General features: G+C 33.1%; 1 long non-coding RNA gene across 1 annotated transcript; it reads right to left on the bottom strand.

Annotated features, from left to right (window-relative positions):
• Positions 1 to 1,912: 1,912 nt before the first annotated feature.
• Positions 1,913 to 8,166, bottom strand: LOC134681231 (uncharacterized). The gene is made up of 3 exons (XR_010100581.1): positions 8,028 to 8,166; positions 5,679 to 5,736; positions 1,913 to 2,362 (listed from the first exon to the last, which is right to left on the bottom strand). It is a non-coding gene; the product is annotated as an uncharacterized LOC134681231 (long non-coding RNA).
• Positions 8,167 to 18,646: the final 10,480 nt, after the last annotated feature.

Here is an 18,646-nt window from a genome sequence, read left to right as displayed (position 1 = left end):
ATCTTACACTTGTTTAGAAAATGACAGAACTTTTGCAAGGTGCAGCAATCTAATATCTGTTCTAAATTGTAAATGATGACATTGTTAAAAATTGGAGTTATTTTCCTTTGTCTTGAATTGCTGTTAATATAAAAAAGAAGATGTGGTATGATTGCCAATGAGACAGCTATCCACAAAAGACCAAAATGACACTAACACTAACAACTATAGGTCGCCGTACGGCCTTCAACAATGAGCAAAGCCCATACCGCATAGTCAGATATAAAAGGCCCCGATAAGACAATGTAAAACCATTCAAACGAGAAAACTAACGGCCTTATTTATGTAAAAAGATGAACGAAAAACAAATATGTAACACATAAACAAACGACAACCACGGAATTACATGCTCCTGACTTGGGACAGGTACATACATAAATAATGTGGCGGGGTTAAACATGTTCAATTAACTACAACCAATGTAATATTTAATTTCACTTCCCACTGATAAATTGAAGCAATATTTACCCTCAGTGCTTAAAGCACTTTGATTGTTATTTATTTTTTGACACATTCAAGAGACAACTATCATCTTCACAAAAGTTGATAATTCAGTAATAAAATGTATGTGATAAACATAAGTTTATATTCTTATATTTTTTTATTCTCCAGCACTTTGTCCATATGCCTTTTTAATTATCTTTTTTGACGTATTAGCTTGTTTTATAGTGATTCAGATTATAACACGTTTATAATTGCTGTACCCCTATTTTGACATTTTTAACCATTATGTCTGCTGGTTTTTTCTCTCGCCTTGACGGAGTCAATAAGCGAGACATAGGTATGCCGTTTCTGGCGTCGGCGACGGCGATGGCGTCAACAATGTATTAGTTTGTGATTAGCTCAGTTTTATTGGGAACCACTAGTGGTATGTCAATGATAATTGGTATGCAGATGTATTACCAATGCCACATCGCATTGCCATGGAGATTATTTGGCTCCGCCCCCTCAGTCATGGTCTATTGACTTTGAATGGTTTTCTTACTTTACATGTATTAGTTTGTGATTAGGTCAGTTTATGGAGATCCACTTGTGGTACGTCAATGATAATTGGTATGCAGATGTATTACCATTGCCACATCTCATTGCCATGGAGATTTTTTGGCTCCGCCCCCTCAGTCATGGTCTATTGACTTTGAATGGTTTGCTTGCTTTACATGTATTACCTTGTGATTAGGTCAGTTTATGGAGATCCACTTGTGGTACATCAATGATAATTGGTATGCAGATGTACTAGCATTGTCACATCTCATTGCCATGGTGATTATTTGGCTCCGCCCCCTCAGTCATGGTCTATTGACTTTTAATGGTTTGCTTACATTACATGTATTAGTTTGTGATTAAAATTACAAAAAGGCGAGACATATCTCTGTGATAACAGTTTATGTTCACACATCTTTGTCAATGTAATGTCATTTTATTTGGCTATCAAACAAGTGAGAGGTTTATATAGCAATTAAACCAAAAAATGCCTGTATCACGTCAGGAATATGGTAGCTGTTATCAACTCGTCTAATGTGTTTTGTAATGGAGTCGTCCGAATAAGAAGTCTTTGTATTTTGTTTTTGGATGAAATTTGGAATGCATGAACGTTAGGTGACACATATACACAATTCGTCTTTGACACAATCGGTTAAATAGAAGTTTGTATAAGATGTGTAAATAGTTTTATGGTTTGTAACAAAAAAAAAGAAATTATCAAGAACCGACACAACCTCTACTGAAATATTAGATTGAAATAATTCATCAAAAAGTTGTAGAATTCCAGAAATCATCCATTGCATCATTTTTTTCAAACAAAATGACGGCGTGCTCCTTACATCAAACAAAAAACCTTTGTGGCTCTTAGATTAGCAGATAAAAATACCAAATATATGAATTGTACTATAGTTTATGTATTTTTAGAAATGCAACTGTCCTAGACAAATGTGATTATTTTTGCAGTGCACAAAATCATTAGGCATATTAGGCATAATACAGCATTTAGAAAGTTTTCCTGCTCGACAATTGAAATGTTCAAATATAATTAATGATGATGGATAACAATTTGTATAAATACCAATCAAAATGCCCAAACTTTTTAATCGTAGACTAATGTTATAATCTTATATGCACGAATAAACACATTCTCGGCACTTGACAATATTTAAAGTGCCGAATTAACCAGCATCGGAGATACATCCATCACAGCAGCATCGCCGATCTTTAACATTGCAGGAATGTTTGTAACCACAACCACGGGCGAAACATCCAAATCTGCAACCATCATTGTTCATACAGTAAGTTTTGAAGCATTTAACAGCTGCATCAGTATGATCAAACCCTAAAACAAATAGATTTTTTTACTAAAACAATTTTTTATAATCAGGCTTATATTTTTAAAGGCCATATGCAGTCACTTATGTCAACTTATTTGTGGTCGAAATGATAAAGTCTGATAATCTTTTTTACAAAATAAATAATTAGTTAATCGCCTGATATAATATTGACAGAATGTGACCTTTACAATCGTGAAGTGGTTTTGTTTGTACCTCTAGTTGCTGTCTCACTCATATAATCATAACATTGAGTGTATCTAGAACTCGCGACATATAAAAACAAACGCAAACATACTCTAAGTATGCCGGTAATCCGTCATGCTTGATATATGTGACCAGCCACGACAGGTCTTATGGAGGTAAAACGTACATTGTCTAAAATTTGATTTTTGTATATTTATCTAAAATATTCCGAAACAAAACTCTCTGTCATGTTATTATGACATATTTGTTGTAATAGCAATGAAACGAGTCATTTCGAATACCGGTATAAAAATGAGATTGTTCTATGACGACTTTTATTTATTGAAGCCACTAATTTATAAAACACAAAATTATTGTATTTATCGGCTTTTAGTGATGTTGAATAGCGTATGTGAATAAAATTTCAAAGACTTAAATTTACTGCAATGCAAACAATTTTTAGCTCTTTTTTAGAACATGTAATTTAAACTTGTTGAAATGAAGTTAGTTTGAAATTTGTCAAAGTAAGCTTTAAGAATTCCTTTTTTTTTTAATTTAGATTTATTATGCATGTCTCTATACATAGTGAGCGACGCGTAACAGTTTATAAGTAGGTGTTCTCATATATTAATTTGATACGGTGCATTTATTATGGATATATTTCAGACTTCATTTATGAAAGAAACACTTTAGAGCAGAGCAGTATTTGTTTGTTTGTAGCTCTATTTTAGAACATTTAATTTAAACTTGTTGAAATGAAGTTAGTTTAAAATTTATCAAAGTAAGCTTTAAGAATTCCTTTTTTTTATTTAGATTTATTATGCATGTCTCTATACATAGTAAGCGACGCGTAACAGTTTTTAAGTAGGTGTTCTCTTATATGCATTTGATACGGTGCATTTATTATGGATATATTTCAGACTTCATTTATGAAAGGAAATCTATAAAGCAGAAATTTGATTTTTTTTGTATCAATTTAAAATGTAGATTCAAATATTTTTCACTTCACACGATAAAGTAAAACTTCTTCAAAACTTATATATGATGTATAGTTCGGCGTCCGCAAAAAAGAAGCCAACGAAAGTGTTTATCTTTTCTTCACACATACGTATTTCATTGAATCTCGATATTTATCATGTTTATAATTTTTCTAACAATGACGTTCTACCTCCATAAGCCTGCAAATGTCATGGCGGGTCACATATGCCTTATTGTATTATACAAATATTTACGAATATTGTAATTGGAATGCGTGCATTTAATTAGAGTTTTTCAATTCCTACAATACCTCATTAATAAAAAAAAAACCAAACCAACGGTGATTAAATACGTCCCTTTATTGACGACCAGGTCCGGTAGGGATGTTACATTTTTATGTTGTGTTTCTGTTGTGTCGTAGATCTCTTATATTTGATACGTTTCCCTCAGTTTTAGTTTGTATTAACCCGGATATGTTTTTTCTCTATCGTTTTATAAATTTCGAACAGCGGTATGCTACTGTTGCCTTTACTTCTAAATCTCTAGCAACCTATGTTAGTTATAATTTGAGAACTTATTTTTCTCCTTCATGACGAATCAGATATTTAATAACTAAGTATGTCTATTCTACTATTGAATTGTAAGGAATTACCGAATTTTATTTATTTGCTATACATTTGAATGTGGATTGGAGACAATGCGCCATTGTTATGAAAAAGTACGCCTTACCCGTTCATGTAAAAGAGCAGCGAAAGATGCAAGGGGGAGTCACACTCAGAATTAGAAAATAAACTGACAACGCCATGGCTAATAAATAAAAAAAGACTAACAGGCAAATAATAGTACACAAAACAACATAGAAAACTAAAGACTAAACAACACTAACCCCACCAAAAAGTTGGGGTGATATCAGGTGTTCCGGAAGAGTAAGTAGATTCTACTACATATATGGCGCCCCTAATTCGTGTTGCTCATGTTATTTCAAACTCGAAAAATACTCTTATTCGGTATTTCACTATCACGAAAAGGGAACGGGATCATATTACGAAATTACGACACAAGGAACATATCCGATATCATCCGTAAAACAGATATTCCATAACAGTCAACCAACTCGTGATGGCGTCCGTAAAATTTACGAAGGGATAACTTCAACTTGACCATTTGAAACTCTTGGTTTAATAGATTCCATGTGAGCAGTAATCCTCTATTATTGTCGAGCCTTCGACTTTAGTCGAAAAAGCGAGACTAAGCGATCCTACATTCCGTCGTCGTCGGCGGTGGCGGCGCCGTCCACAAATATTCACACTGTGATTAAAGTTTTTAGAATTTTAATAACTTTCTTAAACTATCCTGGGTTTGTACCAAACTTGGACAGAAGCTTGTTTATGATCATAAGATAATATCCAGAAGTAAATTGTGTAAAAATAAAATTCCAATTTTTCCGTATTTTACTTATAAATGGACTTAGTTTTTTTCTGCGGGTAAACATAAAAACATAACATTCAAACTGTGGTTAAAGTTTTTAGAATTTTAATAACTTTCTTAAACTATCCTGGGTTTGTACCAAACTTGGACAGAAGCTTGTTTATGATCATAATATAGTATCCAGAAGTAAATTTTGTAAAAAGATGACTCCATTTTGTCTGTATTTTACTTTTAAATGGACTTAGATTTTCTTCCAGTTAAAATTACATACAGTCTGCAGTTAAAGTTTTCAAATCATTTATTAGATTCATTAACTATCCTAGATTTTTTTACCAAACTTGGACAGAAGCTTCTTACAATCATAAGATAGTATCAAGAGGAATATTTTTTCCCACTTTTGTTGAGCCTGCGATTTACAGCAAAAGTAGGCGAGACACTTGGTTGCCGCGGAACCCTTGCACATTTTGGAAACCATGAAAGGAAATGGAAGTATTTAGTCCATTGATAATATATTTTTTCTTAACTTGTGTGGTGCTGTCCTGTGTTTGGAGGAGTGTACACTTACGAAAATTATACTCACTCATTATTTTTGATTAAATCCTTCGATAAACCAATTAAAACAGTTCGTAATACAAATTTTGTGGCGGATCGCCGTCTACCATATTCATTGTGTTATGGTGTTTAAATATTGTCTCTTTAGAATTATTCTATGTGGGAATAATACTAACTTACCCGACAAACATATCAGTATGATGCAAAAAGCAAAGAAAACTCTCATGGTGCAATTTTCCTGAAAAAAATAAAGCCAATTATTTGCATTAATAAATTTAAGATAAAGTGAAAAACCTTATTTCTTTACAGCAACCTATATGCGGGACAGTTATTTTAAATAGTGCAAATTAAAAATTGTATATTATATTCCAATATAAGTCGAAAGAGATTGTTTCGAATTATATGAACTTTCCGATTCAATGTAGCAAAACTCAAGCAGCGCCTGCAGACCGAGTATATATCTCCAAGGATAAACGATATTTCCTAACCAGGACGCTTATAAACCTAGAGTTTAAAGTGATGAAGTTGGAATCGTCTGTTCATAAATTTAACGGACTCCATAACGAGTTTGTTGACCGTTATAGAATATCCGTTACACAGATGAGAACAAATATATTCCAAATATCATGACAACAATCCCTTCCCCTATCTCTAATTAAGAAATAATTCCTTCATGTCTTGCTCTATGCTAATTTTAACATGGATAGGCATTATATTTGTCGACATTTTACACTGAGCGTTAGCGAGGTGTAAAATGTGGTCAAATATAATGCCTAGCCATGTTAAAATGAAATTGAAAATGGAAATGAGGAATGTGTCAAAGAGACAACAACCCGACCAAATAAAAAAAACAACAGCAGAAGGTCACCAACAGGTCTTCAATGTAGCGAGAAATTCACGCACCCGGAGGCGTCTTTCAGCTGGCCCCTAAACAAATATATACTAGTTCAGTGATAATAAACGCCATAATAATTTCCAAATTGTACACAAGAAACTAAAATTAAACTAATACAAGACTAACAAAGGCCAAAGGCTCCTGACTTGGGACAGGCGCAAAAAAGCGGCGGAGTTAAACATGTTTTTGCGATCTCAACCCTCCCCCTATACCTCTAACCAATGTAGAAAAGTAAACGCATAACAATACGCACATTAAAATTCAGTTCAAGAGAAGTCCGAGTCTGATGTCAGAAGATGTAACCAACGAAAATAAACAAAATGACAATAATACATAAATAACAACAGACTACTAGCAGTTAACTGACATGTCAGCTCCAGACTTCAATTAACCTGACTGACATATGAATTTGAAAGTGTCTTAAACTTAAACATTGTTTTCGTTGGTTTTTTTTTACTTATGCTTTGAAGATACTCAGACTGACATTAACAACATATGCTTGTCGGAATTTCGTTTTCTTATATATAACCAACTTCGCAGTTGAATTGGCATTTCCTTTTTTGTCGAGCCTTCGACTTTAGTCGAAAAAGCGAGACTAAGCGATCCTATTTCCGTCGTCGTCGGTGTTGTCGGCGGCGTCAACAAATATTCACTCTGTGGTTAAAGTTTTTGAAATTTTAATAACTTTCTTAAACTATACTCGATTTCTACCAAACTTGGACAGAAGCTTGTTTATGATCATAAGATAGTATCCAGAAGTAAATTTTGTAAAAATAAAATTCCATTTTTTCCGTATTTTACTTATAAATGGACTTAGTTTTTTCTGCGGGGAAACATTACATTCGCTCTGTGGTTAAAGTTTTTAGAATTTTGATAACTTTCTTAAACTATCCTTGGTTTGTACCAAACTTGGACAGAAGCTTGTTTATGATCATATGATAGTATCTAGAAGCAAATTTAGTAAAAAAATAAATCTATTTTTTTTCCGTATTTTACTTTTAAATTGACTTAGTTTTTCTGCGGGGATGTAATATTCACTCTGTGGTTAAAGTTTTTAAAATTTTAATAACTTTCTTAAACTATCCGTGATTTGTATCAAACTTGGACAGAAGCTTATGTATGATCATAAGCATGATAAGATAGTATCCAGAAGTAAATTTGGAAAAGATAACTCCATTTTTTATGTATTTTACTTTTAAATGGACTTAGTTTTTTCTGCGGGGAAAGCTTTTCTTCCAGTTAACATTACATACAGTCTGCAGTTAAAGTTTTCAAAACATTTATTAGATTCATTAACAATCCTAGATTTTTACCAAACTTGGAGAGAAGCTTCTTACAATCAAAAGATAGTATCAAGAGGAATATTTTTATTGATTTTTTTCCTCATTTTTGATGAGCCTGCGATTTACACAGCAAAAGTAGGCGAGACACTGGGTTCCGCGGAACCCTTACAAATTTTTTTAAATCTACACCACTATTGTCTAATGAGTTTTATACAGATGAAACATTCGTACGGCGTATTATACAATAAAAATGATATATGACGATGATGATAGCTAGCAGTAAACAAACTTAAAGCAATTACGTGTTCATTTTAGTGATTATCACTGGAATGCTACTTGAAAATATCTTACCTTTTCGAGTTGGGGAATAAAACTTGCGTGTTGTATAAGCCGTGATAGAAATTAAAGTTAATGCAACTTCTGGCGCTGATGTTAAATACGAATGATTCAACAGTCTAATGTGGGGAGAATCTCAAAAATCACAAATGATCATTCGTTGTATATACCTGTATGATGTGTTTGATAATCCTGAGGTGTATAATAGAAATAAAATATTTACAATACATTCGACAACACAACGAACAGGATCATTAAAACAACATTATTGTTATTTATATAATTATCATAATGATCATACAATTTTTTTCTTTCAAATTTAGTTATGGATCATTAAGATCATTGTTTCCCCTTTTCAAACGAACATTGATCGTTTCATGATCTGCATAAGTTTGTTTCCATGAAGCTGAAAATGATTCAAAACCAAACATAACTGTTGTATTTATTATTCAGCGTCTACAAGACTGACGTATTACAACTTTTCAACAAAAATTAAGCAATGTTTGTTTATTGTGTTAAGGTTTATCTCCTCGTGTCACATTCGATCATAAGTGATCTTTTAATATACATTTCTGAGAATATTTTCTATGCTCTAACCATAACAACTTATTCATCGAAATTATCCTTGGGGTCGTAATAAAGAAGTAGCAGGTCTCTATAACCGTATTTAATATATTACGTTTGTTAGATGTTTCAACTTTGAAGAGAAATATATGGAGTGACTCGTTCTGTTTTCTTTTTTTCTTTATTTTCTGGAGTTTAATATAATACTGAATGAGCACAATACTTGCAAAACTCGTTAAAATGTGTGATGCACTTATTCTGTCTTAACATTTTCCTTGGTATTATCTTTCTATCGACTTCCTTCTGTAAGGTCCTCGGACAGAACAGGTAATCGACTTTTCTTTGTAGTAAAACTCATTCAGACACTATAACGTTTTAGATTTACATGTTGGTGAAATGTTGATTATTTTTTTGTTATCAGAGTTTCTCGACTCCAAAATATCTGAACACCACTATATTCATACGAAGAAAGTAGTAGACAATACAACTTGTGTATGACTTGTGAAATGTGGGTTTTCATGGACAACAAAACGATGCGCAGCGACCTAAACTTCTTCCAGAAATTTTAAGTTGGGAATAGAGTTTTCTTTTTTAGGTGATAACATTTATGTAAAGTACCGTCCATATTTATGAAATGTCCATGAAAGTCAAAATTTGTAGTTAACGATAAGTATTTGATTTTTTTGTATCAAACACACCACACAGGTAAACTATGTCACGTACAACAAATGTATTGACATCCTTCGTGCAGTGATATTTTGAGAAAGTCCACACTTAAATCTTATATCGTTATTGTTACATAATATCGGTGCATTATTTAAATCACTTTCTTAACACGTCTACTTGAACATTACATAATGAGATTAATTTAGCTACATATTATACAATGCGTCATGTCGCGTAAAATAAGAATGAAAACATAAAAATTATATTATCATAGTTGTGTGGGATAATTAGTTTCAAATACGTTTCTTTTTGTCGAATAAAAACCTAGCTGACATTTATACACAACTATGATGTTTTAAATATTAAATTATATTAAAATAAAAAAAGAAAGGTTAAAACAAATTTGAATAAAGTTCAACTGGAGATTTACTGCAAAATTATGAGAAGTCACTTCGAATAATTGACTTCTATGTTTAAATAAGGTTTCTACATGTTTAAAAGTCTATTGTGAAATCTATTATCACTGAACTAGAAAACATATGCTGAAGCCCGCCTCCGTGTGCAGGATTTTGTCGCTGTGTTGAATATCCATTAGTAACCTTTAAGTGACCTTCGGCAGTTTTCTGCTCTTTCACAGGGTTGTTGTCTCTTTGACATATTCCTCATTTTCATGAATGCACAATTTAATGTCTAGTGACAAATATTTCATGCCTGGTCAGTAAGAAATTGGTTCACAACTTCTTATATCTCAGTAAAGAAATGTTTTAATATATAGTTTTTCCTCTCAGAATGTGTCTGATAGGATGACTTTGTTATTTGCAGTTAACATTTAATTAAAGTCTAAGATTTTTATTTTTGAATTTCGAATGATCAATTTGTAAAACTTCATGAATTGTTTTAAAATTTGGGACAGAAGTTTATATTCAAGATCAAGCAATAGCATCTGAAGAAAAAAGTATGATTTTTAATAAAATTTAAGTATTTTATTGATAAATGGACTTACTGTTTTCAGTCACCATTACACTGACAGTAGCAATACCATGCAGAAAAGAGTTTCAGAACCCTATATATAGTGTGCCATGATTGCTTGCAATTTTTATTATGGATGCCTGTATACCAATTTGTGTGCAAACAAAAATTGTAAGAAAATGAATTTCACAATAAATCTACAAGAGTTATCTTTCTCTTGATTAGTATTTTCATAAATAGGTATCCAATGTACCAGGATTATAATTAAGTACGACAGACGCGCGTTTCGTCTTCGTAAGACTCATCAGTGACGCTCATATCTAAATATTTATAAAGCCAAAAAAGTACAAAGTTGAATAGCATTGAGGATCCAAGAGTCCAAACAGTTGTGCCAAATTCGGCTAAGGTTATCTATGCCTGGGATAAGACAATCCTTAGTTTTTCGAAAAATTCAAACTTTTGTAAACAATTATACAACAGTCTGTAACGTTTGGACCGTACTGTATTCATTTCATCTCTTGCTTTGGTAACAAATTGATACTTTCAAATATATTTTCCTGGAAGATTGTTTTTTGTTGGTTTTGTTTGGTTTGATTAGCTTTTGTTTTTATCAAAAACCAATTGTAATTCATGTATATGAACCAAATCTTTAAATTGCTTGTAAATCTTATGTTTAAGATTATATCTCTGGTTCATTCGTGTTCATCCAATATTTGAGAATCATTCCAAACAATGAGGATAAGTGGTTCCTCTTCAGGACTGGCATATTGATATTTACTTGTAATTCACCTGTTTCAGTTATTTTTTATACGACCGCAAAAATTAAAAAAAATGTTGATTGTATATTGGTATCACGTCGTTGTCATCGTCGTCATCGTTGTCCGATGACAGATGGTTTCTGAATAATAACTTTAGTATAAGTAAATACAATTCAAGATAATGTTGACACAATGTTTATAACCACAAAAGGAAGGTTGGGGTCGATTTTGAGGGATATGATACCAAAGATTTAGTAGTTAGGGACCCAAATGGACCCAAAAGGGGCAAAAGTGGCCTTACACAAGTATTTATCTAGTTTCAGGACATCATAAGTATTTCAATTGCTCTGAAATTGTAACATAATGTTTAATACCATAAGTAGAAGGTTGGGATTTATTTTAAGGATTATGGGACAAACAGTCTAGCAATTAAATGAATTAAGTGCCAAAAAGCGGCCAAAAAACAAGTATTTTGTCGAGCCTTCGAGTTAAGACGAAAAAGAGAGACACAGCGATCCTACATTCTGTCGTCGTCGTACTGAATTTTACCAAACTTAGACAGAAGCTTGTTTATAGTCATAAGATATTATTCAGAAGTAAATTTTGTAAAAAAATAAATCCATTTTATCTGTATTTTACTTTTAAATGGGCTTAGATTTTTTGCCAGGAAACAACACATTCACTCTGTAGTTAAAGTTTTTAGAATTTTAATAACTTTCCTATACTGTTTTTAATTTGTACTAAAATTAAACTATCCTTGAATTTTATCACTTGGCGTCCGGCGTCCGGCGTCGTCCGTCGTCGTCCGTCGTCGTCCTGCGTCCGGCGTTAACTTTTACAAAAATCTTCTCCTCTGAAACTACTGGGCCAAATTTAACCAAACTTAAATCATCATTAGGGTATCTTGTTTAAAAATTGTGTCCGGTGATCTGGCCAACCAATCAAGATGGCCGCCATGGCTAAAAATAGAACATAGGGGTAAAATGCAGTTTTTGGCCTATAACTCAAAAACTAAAGCCCTTAGAGCAAATCTAAAGAGGGGTAAAATTGTTTGTCAGGTCAAAATTTATCTGCCCCGACATTTTCAGATGAATCGAACAACCCGTTGTTGGGTTGCTGCCCCTGAATTGGTAATTTGAAGGAAATTTTGATGTTTTTGGTTATTATCTTGAATTATATCATAGATAGAGATAAACTGTAAACAGCAATAATGTTCAGCAAAGTCAGATTTACAAATAAATCAACATAACCAAAATGGTCAGATGACCCCTTTAGGAGTTATCGCCCTTTATAGTAAATTTTTAACAATTTTTTGTAAATCTTAGTAATCTTTTACAAAAATCTTCTCTGATACTACTAGGCTAAATTAATTCAAGCTCAGCCACAATCATCTTTGGGGTATGTAGTTTCAAAATTGTGTCCGATGACCCAACCAACCAACCGAGATGGTCGCCATGGCTAAGAATAGAACATAGGGGTAAAATGCAGTTTTTGGCTTATAACTCAAAAACCAAAGCATTAACAGCAAATCTGACAAACATGTTTATCAGGTCAAGATCTATCTGACCTGAAATTTTCAGATGAATTGGACAACTGGTTGTTAGGTTGCTGCCCCTGAAATGGTAATTTTAAGGAAATTCTGATGTTTTTGGTTATTATCTTGAATATTATTATAGATAGAGATAAACTGTAAATCGCAAATATTTTCAGCCAAGTAAGACCTACAAATAAGTCAACAGGACCAAAATGGTCAATTGACCCATTTAGGAGTTATTGCCCTTTAAAGTCAATTTTTAACCATTTTTCGTAAATCTTAGTTATCTTTTACAAAAATCTTCACCTCTAAAACTACTGGGCCAAATAAAATTAAACTTGGCCACAATCATCATTGAAGTATTCAGTTTAAAATTTGTGTCTGGTGACCCGGCCAACCAACCAAGATGGCCGCCATGGCTAAAAATAGAACATAGGGGTAAAATGCAGTTTTTGGCTTATAATTCAAAAACCAAAGCATTTAGAGCAAATCTGATAGGGGTTGATATTGTTTATCAGGTCAAGATCAATCTGCTCTAAAATTTTCAATGTATTGGACAACTGGTTGTTAGGTTGTTGCCCCTGGATTAGAAAATTTAAGGAAATTTTGCCGTTTTTGTTATTATCTTGAATATTATTATAGATAGAGATAAACTGTAAACAGCAATAATTTACAGCAAAGTTAGAACTTAAAATAAGTCAACATGACCAAAATGGTCAATTGACCCCCTACTGAGTTATTGCCCTTTATAGTCAATTTTTAACAATTTTCATAAAATTTATAAATTTTTACTAACATTTTCCACTGAAAGTACTGGGCCAATCATTATAGATAGGGATAATTGTACTTTTTAAAATATTTAATAGATTCATAAACTAAAAAACTATCATTGAATTTTATTAAATTTGGACAGAAGCTTCTTACAATCAAAAAATAGTATCAAGAGGAATATTTTTGAACATTCGAATTACAGCAAAAGTAGGCGAGACACTGGGTTCCGCGGAACCCTAACGAATTTTTCTAGTTTCAGGACAATAACTTGTGTGTAACTTTATGGATCTCTCTGACATTTTACCACAAGGTTCAATATAACAAATGGAAGTCTCGGTTTCAGTTTGGGGTTAATATCCCCGAACATGAAATAAGAAGGGTCCAAAAAGGACCAAAAAGACGCATTTTTCTAGTTTACAGACAATAACTTGTGTTTAGGTGAAGGTTTCATACTACAAAGGAAAGGCTGGAATTGAGTTTTGGAGTTCTTGCTCCAAGTGGGGTTTCAATAAGTTGGGGGCTAAAAAAGGCCCAAATAAGCATTTTTGTAGTTTTCAGTCAATAACTTGTGTATAAATCTCTCTCAAATTATACAAGTTTAAAATTTATTTATTAAGCAATGATGATGATTAGCTTTAAGTTTTTTAATATTAATTCTAACCATGAATGTATGACATTTTATATTCTAATATTTTATGATGGATTTAATTGAGAAGTTATTGTTGCAAACTCCATTTGCATTGAAAGTATTTTTGGAATATGGGAAAGGGGCAGGTGAAAAAAAGGGAAGTGGTACACTTTTTCTCATTTCAGAATTCAGAAATTAAAAAGAAAGTTTTTTCAAATGTTTTTTTTTTAAATTTTTAGGCATTAATAAAGATTTAAAGTTCATCAGACCACAATCATTCTATATCAGAAACCTATGCTGTGTCAACGATTTAATCATAATCCAAATTCAGGGATGTATCCAGCTTGAATGTCCAGACCCCTGCGGTCGTATGAAGCAGCGCCCAGCGGAACATCTTTTTTCACAATCAGGGGTTCATTAAGGGAGGAAAATAAGTTACACATTTGTGTTTTTTTTGTACTCGGCGCAAAACTGGGGAAGGGCTCGATAGAACCTCGACCTTCCCAAGTTTCTCAGCCTCATACCAAAAAGGTTTTTTTCCTGACATTGACCTAATATTGTATATAAATCCGTGTTTTGATTTCAAAGTGGCAAAATTTACAGAATGATGAGATCTATATAATACCAATTGACATCGAAACTGTCAAACTACTTCTTATAGGAGTTATTGGCCTCAAAATTAAAATCATAAATTAATTTTGTTTTTAACATTGGTTTCAAAAGGGACAAGTGAACTTTTCTCATCACTTGGCGTCCATCATCGTCGTCCGTCGTCATCGTTAACTTTTTGAACTTTTTCTACCGAACAGCTGAAAGGAATGAAACTAAATATGGCATGATAGGCTTACCAATTGTTTTTACTTTGTTACTGTTCCAAAAATCCAAGATGCCCGCCAGAACGGTATTTCGATTGACATAGGACACCTGAACAATACATACAAATATATTATTTTAAATAACCACTGAATTGAATAAAAATAAATATGGTATGAAGGTTTCTTATTAGGTGCTGACCAAGTGTTGTCATTTGAAGTTGATCCATTATCCAAGTTAGCCGCCAGCTTTGTCTAATAAGGAACCCTATAAACAATACATACAAATGTCTTCTTAAATAGAACCACTAAAAACAATGAAACCAAAAATGACATGAATGTTCTGTATGTAGTGCTAATCAATTGTTGTTTCTCCGAAGCAAATTTATCATTCAAGATGGCCACCAGAGAGTGGCTACGTTTAACATAGGACCCTAGGGGTAATGCATTCAAAAGTCTTCTATTGAAGAACTACAATGGAATGAAACCAATCATGGCATAAATGTTGCTTGTGTGCCGCTGACGAAGTGAAGTTACATTGTAGAAAATCCATCAACCCGGTACGTCGTTTAACATAGAACTTTTTGCACAATGCATACACATATATTTATTTTAGAGAAGCACTGAATTGAATTAAACCAAACATGGTGCTGACCAATTGTTGTTACTTTAAAGCCAATCCAACATCCAAGGCAGCCGTCAAAGAGGGATTTTTACATAGGACCCTGAGGAAAATCCATACAAATGTCTTCCTTGAGAGAACCACTAAATAGAATGAAATAAAAACATGACATAAATGTACCTTATAATGTGCTGACGACGTGTTGTAACTTTTGAGTCGATCAATCCTTTAATATGGCAACCAGCTGAGACTCAGCTTAACATGGGACCCCATGGACAATACAAACATCTTCTTTTAGAGAACCACTGAATGGAATGAAATCAAACATTGTATGAATATTCCCGATGAGGTGCTGACGAAGTGTTGTTATTTTGTCGCCAATCCAACGTCCAATATGGCAGCCAGCGGGGGACTAACTTTAACATAGGACCCTATGGGAAATACATCCACAAATGACTTCTTTTAGAGAACCACTGAATAGAAGGAAACCAAAAATGGCATGAATGTTCCTTATGAAGTGCTGACCAAGTGTTGTTACTCTGTAGCAAATCCATCAACAAAGACAGCTGCCAACGGGGGACTTAGTTTAAAAAAGGGCCCTATGGGTAGCAGAGACAAATGTTTTCTTTTAGAAAACCGTTTAATGAATTGAAACAAAACATGGGATGAGGTGCCGACCAAGTGTTGTTTCTTGTAGCTGATTTGTCATTGTGTACACTTTTAATGAATTTATTCTTAATTTTCGTAAACTTTACAAAAATTTTCTGCATTTGATCAAATAACCTGGCTAATATTAAACCAAGTTTGGCCTCAATCATTATTAGTAATAAAATTAACGGTACCAACTTTCTTGCACCAGATGCGCATTTCGACAATTCGTGTCTCTTCAGTGATGCTCGTGGCCAAAATATTTGAAATCCAAAGCTTATACCAAAGATGAAGAGCTATTATCCAAAAGGTCCAAAAAGTATAGCCAAATTTGTGAAAGGAATCAGAGCTTTGCATGAGGGAGATATATTCCTTAATTTATAATAATTTCTAATATTTTGTAACAGCAAATTTTAATAACACAAAAAATCCGTATTTTCATGCCAGTACCGAAGTACTGGCTACTAGGCTGGTGATACCTCGGGGACTAATAGTCCACCAGCAGAGGCATCGACCCAGTGGTAGTAATAAAATTAACGGTACCAATTTTCTTGCACCAGATGCGCATTTCGACAATTCATGTCCCTTCAGTGATGCTCGTGGCCAAAATATTTGAAATGCAAAGCTTATATAAAAGATGAAGAGCTATAATCCAAAAGGTCCAAAAAGTATAGCCAAATTTGTGAAAAGAATCAGAGCTTTGCATGAGGGAGATATATTCCTTAATTTATAATAATTTCTAATACTTTGTAACAGCAACTTTTAATAACACAAAAAAATCCGTATTTTCATGCCAGTACCGAAGTACTGGCTACTGGGCTGATGATACCCTCGGGGACTAATAGTCCACCAGCAGAGGCATCGACCCAGTGGTAGTAATAAAATTAACGGTACCAATTTTCTTGCACTAGATGCGCATTTCGACAATTCATGTCTCTTCAGTGCTGCTCGTGGCCAAAATATTTGAAATGCAAAGCTAAAATAAAAGATGAAGAGCTATAATCCAAAAGGTCCAAAAAGTATAGCCAAATTAGGATATCTGTTATAATTCTAATCTATTTCTACGTGATTTCCAAACCTTAAGTAGAGCATCTAGTTAATAACTAAAGAAAGTTATAACCGATAGAAAGAAATTAAAAACAAATACAAAATGTTATAACCATAAGAAAAGATCTACAGACATCGAAGTTTAATACGTCAGTGCGATCGAATTTGTTGTTCAACTTCTTTATGCAGGTTCAATTAAAATGGCACTTATTTGTATATAAAAGTATCACCTAAATTTTATTAAATTGATTTTAAACCTGCCTTAACCAAATCCATCAGAAATTATACAGTTGTAGACCCCCCCCCCCCCCCCCGTCCTTACAGTGACAATTTGTTCGTTTGCCGACAACGTTGAGCTGATGCAATCCATAAATAGGGATCTCTTCTCTTGCCTGGTGGTTCTCTGCCTTACACTTAATACTATTCCTCAATCCCTAGAAAATGACTGAACAGAATTTGATTAAACTTGTATAGATTCTTTTAAAATAATCAATCATAAAACATGGCGGACAGGCAACATAAGTGCAAAAAAAAACAAAAATAAAGATCTTCCAGAGTAATGTGCTTTCTACCTCATTTTATGGTGCAAAATGTTGGAGAATGACACAGCCAAAGACTCTCTGGATTCCATACCAAATATATGAAGAAAATATGCAAAATATATTGGCCAGCACAGATAAAAAAAAGTGACACAAAGGAACAAGACAAAAAGATCTAATGACTACCATAAAACAACGGAATTTCAGATGCCTAGGGCACATGCACCTTAAGAAAAGAACAGGATAATATCACCAAAAAACTCTGAAATGGACACCATCCGAAGTTAAAAGGAACAGAGGAAGACTTAAAGAAACTCGTAGAATTGATAGCGAATTTAAAAGCATGGGATAGACGTTCGGAAAATGGAGAAGATTACAAAAGACAGACAACAGTGCAGATACCAAGTCTCAGCCTTATATGCCAGCAGGCATAAAGAGGATTAGTTAGTTAGTTAGATTCTTTTACAGGTTATGGAGTTGTGCACTTCATTACAGTTTTCAATAATTAGTGTTTATAAACTAAATTGACTATTGGGGTTTAAGACAACAAAATTTAATTTATTCTGCTTATAGTTTTTGAGAAAGAAAGAGATACACATTTCCAATGACAGAATCATTTTTTTTATAGTAAAAAGTAGAATATCAAAAATAACGAACTCCGCGAAACATTCTACACGACCCCCAACAATAAAAATGGCAAACTAAAAATCTCAAGCACATCAAAGAAATAGATATTAACCGTCATATTCCCGACTTGGTGCATACATTTCCTTTTGCAGAAAATGGGGGATTAAACCTGGTTTTATAGCTAGTTAAACCTTTAAGTTTTATGACAGTGACATGAAATTCCATCAAATTGACAACGATGTGTGAACAAAACAAACATACATAACAAGTGAAAATGCCAAAATAGTAGGGGTACAGCATTCAACATTATGATTATAATTTTTATCAAATAAATATGTCAAAAATGAAAAAAAGACTTATAGACAGAGAACATTGGCAAACACAAGAATATAAACTAACAATAGTACACCTAAACAAAGATGGAAGAATAAGTACCGACCCATTCCAAA

This window comes from Mytilus trossulus, chromosome 8 (genome assembly GCF_036588685.1).
Source record: "Mytilus trossulus isolate FHL-02 chromosome 8, PNRI_Mtr1.1.1.hap1, whole genome shotgun sequence".
NCBI lineage: Eukaryota > Metazoa > Mollusca > Bivalvia > Mytilida > Mytilidae > Mytilus > Mytilus trossulus.
Note: the sequence above shows the minus strand (reverse complement) of the source record. Positions and strands in the feature narration are given on the sequence as shown.